The 13501-nt window shown below is 42.9% G+C and overlaps 1 protein-coding gene across 2 annotated transcripts in view; it reads left to right on the top strand.

Annotated features, from left to right (window-relative positions):
- OXSR1 (oxidative stress responsive kinase 1) overlaps window positions 1-13501 on the top strand; it is a 1686100-nt gene that overhangs the window by 685096 nt on the left and 987503 nt on the right. The gene's annotated exons all lie outside the window — the stretch shown is intronic.

The raw sequence follows: 13501 nt of genomic DNA, 5'->3' as shown, positions 1-13501 counted from the left end.
GCAGACTCTAGAATCAATTTTTTGTCATCTCGAAGTATTAAAAGGTGAACTTTATCAATAAAAGACTGCAAGTCTGTTTCAGTAGGATGTAATTGTTTCTTATGCAACTCTTTATAAAATAATCTAAACTCTTCACAAATATCTTCACTCCTATGTAATACCTCACCTCTATCATTTTCAATAGATGTAATACACTTGTCCACCATCAGTCCATTAAGTTTATTTGACAGAAGTCTACCATTTTTGTCCCCAAATTCCCAAAAGCACTGCTTCTTATAACATAAACTCTTCACTGTTTGTGAATGCAAAAGCATCTTTAACTCCTCTTCCAATTTATTCAATTTGTTTCATGCAAACCTTCCCTACTTGTGCACAATTCCTTTGCAAACACACAATCTCCTTCTCTAACTTTTCAATCCTTACTTTATTTTTCTTTTTAGCATGGGAAGTTCTTCAAATCAATTGACCCTGTGAAACTGCTTTTAAGCAGTCCCACACAATCTTAATGTCAGCCGATCCATTATTTTCCTCAAAGTATTTCTGAATAAATTCATCCAATCCCACATTAATTAGAGGGTCATTAAGTGAATTGGCTTGCATTCTCCATCTCATATTCTTTTTATGAAAACCATGTAAATTGATTTTCAGATCCGAGTGCATGATCAGAAATACCTCTCCCAAATACTTGAACTAAACGTCTGACCAACTATTCTATCACTAATTTTAAAAAAAGTAATCCGAGAGTATGAATTATGGACTGGCGAATAAAACTAATATTCCCTATCTCTGAGATGATGAACCCTCCAAATATCAACCAGATTATACTTACAAGCAAACTGTTTCAATTCTGCACTTAATTTCCCATTATTATATCTACAATCAGACTTTCTGTCCACATCACCATCTATCACTAAGTTAAAATCTCCACCTAAAATAATCGCCTCTCCCTCCATCTCCCCCAAAAGATCATCCAATTTCCTGAAAAAACCCATATCCGGGGAACATGGAGCATATACTGTCCCCACAGTAGGTTTCTTACCATTTATGTAATATATCAATCAGAAGAATACGACCTTCTTGATCCTTTACTGTTTTCTCAATCTTGACCGACAATCCCCTCCTAAATAAAATACTAACCCCCTTAGATTTAGTATCATAATAGTTCGATGCTGCCTGTGGGTAATAGCGAGTAGCCAAATAATCCCCAATCTTCTCATTCAAATGAGTCTCCTGAAGAAACACAATATCACCTTTACCCCTCCATATCCGTGCCAAACCTTCCTTCTTTTAAACACACATCCAATACCCCCGACATTCCACGAAACAAAGATTAAAGGATCAATAACTCACCACTAGAATTATCTGCATTTCACATAATTACCATCCCATCTATTGACACAGATTTCTCATGAAATCTATTCGCGGGAGAGAAATTAAATTTTCCAACCTAAGAATAAAAAAAGTCAAAGAAAAAACAAAAATGTATGATATAGAAAACCCCACCCCAAAACACATAAAAGACAGACAAAAAACACACATTTATCAGTACCAGAAGCCCAACCACCATCAGGCTTATAATAAGTTAAAACATATGCACACCCATATCTAGTCAGAACTATACCTACCAGGCATTTTAGGCCAACTTCTACAATCTATGTATACATTTCCTACCCTACTTTAAGCCATAACAAACCAAGTGTACTCCAAAATAATTAAATTAAAGTTGCACAACCTATCACCATGAAGTGTAAAACCAATCAACGAACAACTTCCTGACCATTGATTTACAAATTCCACAATTCATCCACCCCAAAAATACAACAGGAAGCCCCCCCCTTGCCCCTCCATAAGTCATATCAAACTTAAAATCAGAAATCCCTTCATTTTGATGTATTATCCATCACTACCACACTTATCCTACATAAAACACACTCACAGACTACGCATCCAACTGCACCCAAGTGCACAAAATCACATCAACCCATACCTACCCAACCCCCTCCCACCAACCAATTCTAATCCAAGAAATGAACCCTCTATAATAATCCACCACACAAAAATACACCCATCCCTAGACACGTCAATTAAACATCTGTTGTTCCATATAATTCCTAGAACAATCACAAAATCTTATCCCCATGACACATAGCATTCACTAACCCCAAGACAACCAGTTCAAGGCATGTTACAAAAAAGCAAGCATCCCACAAAAACTCCCAACAAGCCACCTTGAATATCACATATGATGGCTCCAGCCAACCCATCACACCATTATGAAGCCCAACACAAACATTATATTAAGTTTTCTGTTAAGTTAGAAACTGCTGGAAAGCACAAATACCCTATCAACTCCAACCACTCAACCATCCCAAATTTAGGTAATCTGCAACAGGATATCAAACACAAAAATGTATCTCCCCTATCGCGCAAGACCAATTGTGAAAGGCGCACAAACGATCTACAAATTGTAGACCACCAAAGTAATATCCCATATCCAAATCATTTGTTGCAATCCCTCAAAAAAAAAGAGAGCCCTCCCCCACACACAACCATCCATCATATATTTGACAGTATAACAAGAACTCAACAACCTGTGAAAATAGAAAAATAATATGAGGCCGGGAAGCCCAAAAGGAAACACACCAACACAGGTTACAAAGAAACATTCAAGTACTTTATTTCAAGTTACAACAGTTACCAAGTCAATTGACAAACGGATAGCTATTCGGCTCTCAGTATAACATAACGAACTTCAACGAGGGTTCGATGTGTTCAGTGAGAGACCGCACATTGGAATACCCGGGCCATTTATACAATTTGTCCAGCCCTTGGCCAACCCTCTTGCGGGTTAACCATTCTGTGAAATGCAATACTGGTCTATGGTTCCTTGCCAGGTCAACCTTTAATATATGCATTTTGATTAGTTTCTCTGATCTAAGTAGTACATTTACATATAGGTCAACAGTAGGACAAGGTCTCAGTTCACGACCCCGACAAGTGGCCTGCAGGCATATTAATCATTCAGCTGTATGGAGGTCACAACGGCCAGAATCTATTTGAAATGTCATTTGGCCTCCATTTTGATGTTCAGGGTGACTTCTACATAACAAGAGAACCTAAAATGGCGGCTTGATTCAAGATGGCGGCTTACATTGATTTCTCTGAGGTCAAGAACTTGCCATGGAGTTTGTTCGTGCACGATTTTTAGACAACTTGGCGTAGGCCAATACACATATAATATTATGCCTCCTATTGTAATAGTTATTTTTATTCCGACAAACCCTCCTTTTGGCCTATGTCAAGTGCTAAGTCTATTTCTGATGTCTTTGCAAATAACTCCATGCATTGTCGTCCATACATCCTGAATCGTTATCTGTAATATCTATAGCCATTAGGTAGTTCACCAGAACCTCTTGCAACACGTATTCTTTAGATGCTGTATCTGGAGCATACACTTTGTCCTTTCGTGCTCACCGCCTGAGCGCAAAATCCCCTAGCATTGCACATATACTAGGTAGATATTGGATACAGCAACAAAGGAATAGCAGAATCCCCAAAATAACCAGTATGACAGAAAGCACCTTCCAACCCCAGGATTGTAAGGAGTCCCAGAACCAAGTACTAAGACTCCAATCACCCACAGGAACATGCACTTCTGAACTAAGGACGTGCAAGTTCTGTATTGCCTTGAAAAATTGTCGGGGAGGAATCTGGTACGAAAACACAACAAGTGGACCCCACTAATTTACATACTCCACCACGCTCTGCCAGAATGACATCTAACGCCATCCGGTTTTGGAGCGCTACCAATCTTATTGCTTTCTGTTCCACTGTCATATTAGAGTATATCCGTGGTCCGGTTGATGGATCTCTCCAGTACTCTTGCTAGCCCCCTGATATTTTCAGAATTTGCTATCTGCCCCCAAAATGGCACAACTGATTTTGCTATATCTCTCAAGATTTTCCCAGGGGTATCTCCATTCTCGTCCCGCCGTGGACGAGCCTTAGAAACTTCCAATGTACTAGCTATAAATACCCCAGGTAACAGGATCCCTAAATTACGGGTTCCCTGCCAATCCTTGGGCAACCAGGGAAATGCTGTAGTACCGCAAACAAAATAGACAGGCCCCCCTACATACAAAGGCCTGTTCTCCCCGGTCAAATTTACAACGTTTGCACAACCTTCAAAATCTCCCATTGACCGGGTGCCATTCCTTTGTACACAGAAGGGAACTGAATCGGGGCTATGGTTAATAGAGTAGGAAGGAGGCACGGCATCCTTATTGCCTATCGGAGCCATTTTAAAGGAAATTAGAGTTTGGAAAGGAAGAGACAGTTTATCAGATGGCTTAATAGAAGCAACATTAGGCTTACTTCTTTTTGCAAAAAGCGAGCATCCCAGGGTAGTCAATACACGTTTCTCAAAATCATTTAAATTAGTTCCATCAAAGTTCCCTGAGATGCTATCCTTCCAACGGCCAAAGAATAGTGCTCTAAGAGAGGCATAGCAAGCAGTCGTTTAGCCCCTTGTTCCCATGTTGCGGTAAATGGGTGCAGATCCAGCAGTTGCTCTTATTAAAAATGGCATGCGTCGAATTCATTATTATCATTAAAGTGTTATTGTGATACTTTTGTCTATGCTGGAAGTCCCTCAGCGACAGAGTATGAAGGTGTACAGAGGGAGTCAGAGCAGTAGGTACAATTTCAATTGGCAAAAGAGGCTCTAGAGGATACATTTCTTCAAAGTACCAGAGTCCCACAGCAGTGACTATACAAATCCCAATTATTATCATCACAACACAGCAATATGTTTTCGGGGCCAAGGCACATTGTTCATTGTTTGAGTTGGTCACCTCCTTATTTACAAGTCCAATACGAGCAGTAGCGGTGGAGGTGGCAGACATCGTAGTTTTTGATCGATGACCCCAATGTTCGTTGCTGGCGACACTACGGTCGCGCGACTTCTTAGTCCTTCCCCAACCCTAGCCGGCAGATTCCCCTTGTTCCAAAATCTTTACTTGCAAGAAGAAAAACTCTCAATGACGTTCTTCCTTTTCCAGATGCACAGGCAAGACCCGTGCCGTAGTTCTATTTTCTTCGTCGACGGTCGTACCTGGTGGTTCCCGGTACTGCTTGATCCGGATATGAGGTAACGTCACTTCCTGAGGGAAGCAACGTATCGGAGGCGACGGAAGTCGCAGAACTTGAAACAATGTTTTCCGAAAGTGACTTTTCCGAAGAGTGCGGAGACAAAATGGACGGTTCCCCAAGCTCCACAGGCTCAGAGATTCTCCGACACACTCACAGCGCTATTTGCTACTTCAGGATCAGAGATTGTAGCATCAGCAAGGGGTTCTGCTTCTTATGTAACGTGTGGGTCGGGTGAGGAAGTTTCTTGACATGCATCGCGTGGATCCAATGCTTCTTTCCAGCCACCCGCACTGCTGTCTGGGTGACCAACAGCACCTGGTAGGGTCCCCACCAGCGAGGCGCGAGGCAGGAGGACCTTTCGTAGGCCTTTACCAGGACCCAACTTCCAGGCTGAATATTGTGTCCTGGGCCCGTAAACCGTGAAGGTAAAGCTGATCGAACCTGATGATAAATGAAATACAGATTTTTAGTCAACTGGTTACAGTAGTCTGCAAGCAATACATTTTCAACATCTCTCAGCGCTTTAGGCTTCGGAAGACCCCAAATATTAGCAGGCCTCCCCATCACCACCTCGAATGGAGAGAGCCCAGTCTTAGTTTGAGGTGTGGTACGCATGGCTAACAACACAATAGGTAAGGCGTCCGGCCATTTCAGTTTGGTGCAGGCACATGTTTTAGCAAGCTTATTCTTTAGGATACCGTTATGTCTCTCTACCAACCCAACACTTTGAGAATGTCTAGCCGAATGAAATCGTTTTTCGATGTGTAATGCTGTGCATATCTGCAAGATTACTGCTGCAACAAAATGTGGACCGTTGTCCGACCAAATGACTCTTGGCAACCCAAATCGTGGGAAGAACTCCTTTACCATAGTCTTCGCAGTGGTCATGGCAGTAGCATCCTTAACGGGGAAAGCCTCAACCCATTTACTAAAGGCACAAATGATCACGACGACGTATTTTAGATTGTTACACCGTTCCACTTCAATAAAATCAAAGTGGATGACCTCGAAGGGGACAGAAGGAGGCCCAAAACTCTACCCCTTGGAGTTGCTGTCCCCTTCCCCACATTGTGCTGCAAGCAAATCATGCAATTTTGGACATAATGCTGAGCGATTTTCAAAATTTTATCGTTTACCCAGACTTTTTCTAACATTTTCGTGATCTGCTGAGCACACATGCGTAGGACCGTGTGCCATGGTAACCATCGTCAGCACATATGAATTAGGGAGCAACCATTTCCCTTCAGATGTGTCCACCCAACACCCATATTCATCTAGTTTCCCCATCCCTTCGGCCCACTTTTTTAGACTCTTCTTTTGTGGCATCAGCTTGGATATCTCGTACAGACCCAATACCCTCATCCATTACATAGGCATCTCTTGTTTCTCTTAGAGCATACATGTCTGTATTAAGGTCTGTGGCCGTTTGCCTGGCTATCTGGTCAGCAAAAGCGTTCCCTTTCTCCACATCATCTATGACCTTGCGCTGCGCACTTCATGATCGCTAACTGACTAGGGAGCGCGAGAGCCGAGAGCAATTGCACTATCAGGGGGCCATGCTGAATCTTGGTCCCATGTGAGGTTAGGAACCCTCTTTCCGACCAGAGCCTCCCAAAGTTGTGAGCCACTCCAAAGGCATACTGGCTATCAGTATATATATTTACTGTACGCCCTTGGGAGAGTTCACAAGCTCGGGTCAACGCTATAATCTCTGCAGCCTGCGCGGAGTTATGCGGAATTCTCTTAGTTTCAACAACTGTACTCAATGTAGTGACTGCATAAGCAGCTGTAGATGTACCAACCCGGAAGTTTGAAGCAGGAGCCATCACAAAACAGCTCCCCTTCTGCATTATCCAAAGGAGTATCTATAAGGTCTATCCTGTCCTTTGTTTCCTGTTCAGTAGTATACAGGCAGTCATGTGATTCTTCGTCACCGCAAACAGTATTTTGCGGGAAAGGTGGGAGTTCAGCCGGATTAAGAGCACAACACCTCTTAATTTGAATGTGAGGGGCAAACAAAATCAATTCATACCTCGTCAGCCGTGCAGAGGTGAGGTGCTGTGTTTGGGTTTTATTCAATAGGACATCTACAGAGTGAGGTACCATTAGGGTTAAATCATGGCCTAGGACCATTCCCTCACTCTGTTTTACAGACGCAGCAGCAGCAGCGACGGCTCGCAAACATCTTGGAAAAGCGCATGTAACAGGATCAAGGGCGGACGAGTAGTAGCCGCACGGTCTATTCTTCCCTCCTTGTTCCTGTGTTAATACAGCCAAAGCACATCATCCCATTCATGCACAAACGAGACAAAGGCCTTACTGTAATTTGGAGTACCCAGACCCGGTGCAGAGCGTAATGCGGTTTTGAGAAGCTCAAATGATCGTTGATGTTCCGACTTCCATGGCAGCGGTGAAGAAATGCCCTTCTTCGTCAAGGCCAACATCGGTTTTATCACTAGTGAGAAGTTAGGGATCCACAGCCTACAGTAAGAAGCCATACCTATTAAGGCTCTGACTTCCTTCTGTGTATTTGGGGCACAAATGCCAGAAATGTTTTATTCTTTCAGGTGTCAATCCTCTCCCCTCCTTTGACAGGAGATAGCCTAAATAGGCGACCTCCTGACAACAATATTGAAATTTCTTAATCAAAGCTTTATGACCATGTTCAGCCAAATGAATAAGCAACAATACAGTGCCTTCTTTACAAGCACCTTCAGAATCTGCAGCTAAAATCAAGTCATCGACGTACTGAAGCAGTGTACAAATAGATGGCAATTCAAGGGTGTCAAGCTGCTCTTTCAAAGCCCTACTATAAATGCTTGGACTTTCAGTATAACCTTGAGGTGCACGAGTAAATGTGAACAAACGTCCCCCCAAGGTGAACGCGAACAAATATCTACTATCCTTGTGTATAGGAATACTGAAGAAAGCATTCTTCAGATCCACAACACTAAAGTGAGTAGCTGTAGCAGGGATCATGGTTAATATCGTTGTCACATCAGGCACAATTGGAAATTGTGGAGAGACAATTTTATTAATAGCGCGTAGATCAATTATGAAACGGAAAGAGATTGCATTGTCGCCTTTCTTGTACATGGGTAAAATCGGACTATTACATAAACTACCTGCAATCTCCTCAATCACCCCTCGATGCACAAAATCGGAAACAATGCACTTCAAAGCACGCTCGCCCTCAACTGAGATTTTATATTGCGGAATGCCTGGTAGTTTAACTCCATGTTTCAAAACTATTTTAACGGGTTCAATCTGTAAAACCCCAACATCATTGTCGTCAACCGCCCACAAACATTCCGGGACAACGCTAAATTCAGGAGGCAAAGGTCGAGTCAGAAACTGAGAACTGGGAAGTTGCTGTGGTGAAATCGTCAGTCGCACTCCGTCAGAGGAACAATGAATCACTGCATTTAATTTATTTAACAGATTTAACCCCAGCAAATTCTCTCCACAGTTCGAAGTCAAGAGGAATGGACAGTGGTCCGTAAAGGGACCCAAAGAAACAGGCACCGGCGAAGAAACCGGACAAACAACTGGCATGCCAGAAAACCCTACAGAAACATTAGTTTGCCCTGACAGTGGAATGTTTGGAACCCGAGAATAATCAATGGAGCACTTCTGTGCTCCAGTGTCTATCAAGAACTGATGTTTCCTATTCCGGACCTTTTTGACTAACGGGAATAGGTGAAGGTTCCAAACCCTTCTTTGGGCAATCCTAACAAAACAAAATGTCGTTGAAAGGAAGCTCTTCAGAAAGGTAGGCGGCAGAAGGGTGATCAAATATGTTTCTTGTATCCACACTCTAAGTCTTATTATCCCGTGAAAAAGGTTGCTGTGAATCTTGTGAGAACTGACCTCTATCAGGGCCCCCCACCCCGGGGCGACCTCTAGGTCGTCTACCCATACTCCCAAATGTGTTTTTTGACCTCTGTCGAAGGACGGGGCATTGTGCACGCCAATGACATTCCTGGCGACAATAGGCACACTGGTTAACATTCGCAGGACCCAAGGGGACGTTCCCTTGCGGAACATACTGACCTCTGGTCTGTGAATTACCTCCCCTGGATTTTCTAACAATTTGCTGTAACAATACTTTGGTCTTCAAGTCTCCTTTCCTCTTCTCGATTCTATCTTTTTCATTATTGACATGGTTCTCGTAATACTGGGCCATGTGCAAAACTTCAGATTGGGATTTCGCCTGCCAAGCGCTCTCAGAGGACATAATCTGTGCCTGGATGTCAGGCAGCAATCCACGCACAAATTTGTCCACAAACAACCTTTTCCCAGACTCTGTGCCCTGTCCACTGAAGTCAGAGAATACCTGTTCGAATAGATTAAAGAACTCGGTGGCACCCTCAGATTTTCCTTGGACACAGGCCGTAAACTTGTCCCAAATAACTATTTTCTCAGGAATTATGGTTTTCAATTGTGCAACAATTCTATCGGGCAAAGTGAGTATTACCTGAGGTGGTTTCTCACCAGCTGGTCTTTCCCCATCAAGCCTAGTTATGTTGGCCCACGTATCTCCCAACCCAGATACATCGTATATTGTTCGAACCTGCTTCCATAAATCTACGGGCAGCAGTACAGGGAATAACAAGTCAATATCGCTTAGGGTGAACACAGAGGACTGTAAAACGGACTCTATCTCTTTGTAGAATCCTGTCGGATTTTTCCTAATATCAGGAATTGATTGTCTAATAGTGTTCACTTCCTGTCGCGAAAACGGGACATGAACAAACTGTGATACATAATGTGCAGGAATGTTCACAGCAACTATATTATTAGCAGGATCAGCCGCAATTTCAACTTATGGGACAAATGTCGGAGGAACCTCTCTCATAGGCAACTGAGATGTAGGTAATTCCGATCGCTTACTAAGCAACAGAGCCAGGTCGAGCGCTAAGGCAGTCGAAAAAGTGTCGAGCGAGAAAGCCCTCTTACAAATACCAAATAACTCTGTGGGACAACTAACCTTCTTCCTTACACATTCATCCTGCAGGTACTCCACCATTACCTGAATCACCTTCCTCTGCATTTCTACTGTATACTGACTATACGTGTCTTACACTTCATCTGGCGGTATCGATGAATCCGAGATCCATCGAATCGCATCTTTTGTACAGATTCTTTTGTACAGATTCCTCAGATGCCGATTTACGACACGGAAGGAATCGTTTCTGCACATACATACTGTCGTCTTCATCGTCCTCATCCCGCAATTTTTCTAAGTCCCTCTTATACTCAAATAACCTCTCGACATGACCATGTACTTTCTCCTCAGTGTCCCTTGAAAGCGCTAGAATATTCAGATCCCTCAATCCTTGTGGGAGATCTGTATTATGTAATCTACCCCACATTACACATAAATGAGTCCCCAAACCTTCAATAAAAACCTTTTTCTCAGCAAAATTGTCCAAATTTGATAATGTGGAAAAAACATTAGCTCGATCATCTCTCTCCATACAATGCTTAGCCCATGCAAACAATTCCTGTTTCTTTTCTGCAGGGACAGTATTTCGAGTGACAATCTTTGACCCCGCTCCCTGATCAACTACAGTCTGTACAGAACCACTCGGGAGCGGAGGTGCGGGCAAATGCAATGGAGGTGTGACTATTGGCGCAAGGGGAAGAGGTGGTAGAGTAGGTGGAGGAACAACAACTGGAGGAATAGGAACAATAGGTTGTACAGGGGGAACAGGAATAACAGCAGGAATAGGCAGAGCACCAGGGAGAGGATCATACGGAGGTGGCGCAGGGGCACCAGGCCTTCGTTTGTTTAACAATTTGTCAATAAATTCTTCGGAAACATGAAAATCTTTAGAGGGATAGATTTTCTGGCTACCGAGTGAGAAAGGAGAAAATAGAAGAGGGCCCAAAAGGTGGGGCCCTCCCGTCCCCTGCACACTATTTACTGATGCCACATAGGGCCTTCAAATATATAGATATAAATCTATCAATGTATAAATATATAACAGCAGTTTTGTTAGTTGAGCATATAACGATTTCTTTGCCAAATAAATCGTTATATGCTCAACTAACAAAACTGCTGTTATATATTTATACATTGATAGATTTATATCTATATATTTGAAGGCCCTATGTGGCATCAGTAAATAGTGTGCAGGGGACGGGAGGGCCCCACCTTTTGGGCCCTCTTCTATTTTCTCTTTTCTGATTTAGGCTTTGTGCCAAGGCCTTGTTTCCTCCCCCGCACCTTAAAATTCTTAAATCAGCTCTGCTGTACGTATAATGACGATTTGAATTTCTATATCAAATGTTACCAGGTGTGCACCACTGTCAGCATTTTTTGTTTCTACCGAGTGAGAAAGCCCTTTCCATATTCTTGACTGACTCTGAATGTTTTTCCTTATCATATAACAACGCCTTTTCGGCATTCGTTTTATGGCGGCGTGCATGTTTATCCCTACTTTTAAGCTGCTGCAACGCTTTTTTTTTTCCAATTCTGCAAAACATCAAGTGCTGCAGGTCTGGCCTTCTTCTTTAACAAGACCGATTCTAGGTATTCAATACGGGGGATCTCGAAACTACCATTGATTGGCCACTGAAATTCGGAGCCATGTCTGGTTTGTCTGTGCCAAATATCATTAAATACTATACTTCCAATGCCATGCTTAAAGTACATAGTACACGCCGGCGACCCCTCCTGTGGTGCCGGGCGGCTAAATTCCAAAGATTGTCGATCGCTGTGGAATAGTGCCCTAAAACAGCTAGACAATTTCCCAGGCATTTCACAAAAAATTGGTGTTACCTGGTCAATAATTGTGTCTGCAGATACAATACGCCAAATTCAAATTGTCAGGGTTAAATTAAGAGCCAGGTCACGACTACACCTGACCAAACCTAAGGAGGACCGTACGGTTTACCAAAGAACTTACCTAACGAATTTTACCTTGTGTTTGGTGGTTTCGACAAATCTGCCCGCCTCAAAAATGGACCCTCGTCAAGATGCCGTTTCAGACCACACGACTATCGTCCAAGGATCGGATCGTGCAGCGCTGCCGAGGTATTGCGTCTCGTTCGGTCGGGCACGCAGTATCACACTGTCCGATCCCGGTCCGATAGCCTGCGTCAACCTTCAATGATCCGGCATCAATCTTGAGGGTCCCTGTTCGGGCGCCAACTGTGAAAACAGAAAAATAATATGAGGCCGGGAAGCCCAAAAGGAAACACACCAACACAGGTTACAAAGAAACATACAAGTACTTTATTTCAAGTTACAACAGTTACCAAGTCAATTGACAAACGGATAGCTATTCGTCTCTCAGTATAACATAACGAACTTCAACGAGGGTTCGATGTGTTCAGTGAGAGACCGCACATTGGAATACCCGGGCCATTTATACAATTTGTCCAGCCCTTGGCAAAGCCTCTTGCGGGTTAACCATTCTGTGAAATGCAATACTGGTCTAGGGTTCCTTGGCAGGTCAACCTTTAATATATGCATTTTGATTAGCTTCGCTGATCTAAGTAGTACATTTACATATAGGTCAACAGTAGGGCAAGGTCTCAGTTCACGACCCCGACAAGTGGTCTGCAGGCATATTAATCATTCAGCTGTACGGAGGTCACAACGGCCGGAATCTTTTCGAAATGTCATTTGACCTCCATTTTGATGTTCACGGTGACTTCTACATAACAAGTGAACCTAAAATGGCGGCTTGATTCAAGATGGCTGCTTACATTGATTTCTCTGATGTCAAGACCTTGCCATGGAGTTTGTTCGCGCATGATGTTTAGACAACTTGTCGTAGGCCAATACACATATAACTATTACAATAGGAGGCATAATATTATTTCTATTCCGACAAACCAACGCAAGGAAGGCAATTGGAGAAAACATACAGTGCATTGTTCTGCTAATAAACAACATAAATACATCACGACAAAAGTGGACCAGTCTAGAGCCGACCCCCACATGTCAAACCAAACAAAAAAGGGAAGGCAAAAAAAGGTTAGTAATTAATGATGGCCAAATTAAAACAATGAATCGCTGATCAGAGAATGCATATAATGAACCCAAAGACCAAATGGGCGGTTAAATTAGGATATCTATCAAAAGCATGCTGTACCATACAATGACTCGCACAACCAAGCCATTTCCAGTCGATCAGACAAGGGTCAGCCCCAAACCAGTCCATAAGAACAATCAAGCAATCCCATGAGAAAACAATAGGCCTGTATGACCATATTCTTAACTCGGTACAGTCCCAGATAATTAACTTCAGACCCAAAATTCCAAGAATATTAAAATCAAGCGCAATAACTGCCTGTTTTTTTTGCTGCCTCAATTAGCATAATGCGAAGACCCATA

The sequence above is a fragment of the Ambystoma mexicanum genome, chromosome 2q (assembly GCF_040938575.1).
Source record: "Ambystoma mexicanum isolate Mex_15411 chromosome 2q, UKY_AmexF1_1, whole genome shotgun sequence".
Classification (NCBI taxonomy): domain Eukaryota; kingdom Metazoa; phylum Chordata; class Amphibia; order Caudata; family Ambystomatidae; genus Ambystoma; species Ambystoma mexicanum.
This window is presented reverse-complemented; position numbering and strand designations above follow the sequence as displayed.